This window comes from Arachis hypogaea, chromosome 4, assembly GCF_003086295.3.
Source record: "Arachis hypogaea cultivar Tifrunner chromosome 4, arahy.Tifrunner.gnm2.J5K5, whole genome shotgun sequence".
Classification (NCBI taxonomy): domain Eukaryota; kingdom Viridiplantae; phylum Streptophyta; class Magnoliopsida; order Fabales; family Fabaceae; genus Arachis; species Arachis hypogaea.
This window is the reverse complement of record NC_092039.1, coordinates 95481695-95482282: the sequence shown is the minus strand read 5'-3', so window position 1 is coordinate 95482282 and position 588 is coordinate 95481695. Positions and strand designations below refer to the sequence as shown.

Genomic DNA, 588 nt, shown 5'->3' with positions numbered 1-588 from the left:
TTCTCCTTCACATTCTTGGTAAGATCTGCTAGCTGCTTGGTGATCATCTTGTTTTGAGCTAACAATGCATCCATGTGGTTCAGCTTCATTACTCCTCTGGTGTTACTTCTTTTGGAAGCATAGAAGTAGTCATTTTCAGCAACTGTTTTAATGACATCTATGGCTTCTTCAATGGTTTTCTTCTTGTTTAGAGAGCCTCCTGATGAATGATCCACAACCTTCTTTGACTCATAGGAAAGACCTTCATAGAAGATGTGAAGTTGAACCCACTCATTAAACATCTCTGGTGGGCATCTCCTTGTCAGGTCTTTGAATCTCTCCCATGCTTCATAAAGTGTCTCACCATCTTGTTGTCTAAAAGTTTGCACCTCAGTTCTTAGCCTATTGATCCTTTGAAGACGATAAAATCTTGCCAGAAACTTATTCACCACTTCTTCCCAATTAGTTAAGCTCTCCTTTGAGAAGGATTCAAGCCATTTGGATGCCTTGTCCCTGAGTGAAAAAGGAAACAAGAGCAACCTATAGACATCTGGGTGGACTCCATTGGACTTCACTGTGTCACAAATCCTCAGGAAGGTGGTCAAATGT

General features: G+C 41.0%; 1 non-coding gene across 1 annotated transcript; it reads left to right on the top strand.

The window, feature by feature from the left end:
- The first annotated feature begins 275 nt into the window (after positions 1–275).
- Positions 276–383, top strand: LOC112798429 (small nucleolar RNA R71). Its single transcript, XR_003200040.1, has one exon. It is a non-coding gene; the product is annotated as a small nucleolar RNA R71 (small nucleolar RNA).
- The last annotated feature ends 205 nt before the right edge of the window (positions 384–588 follow it).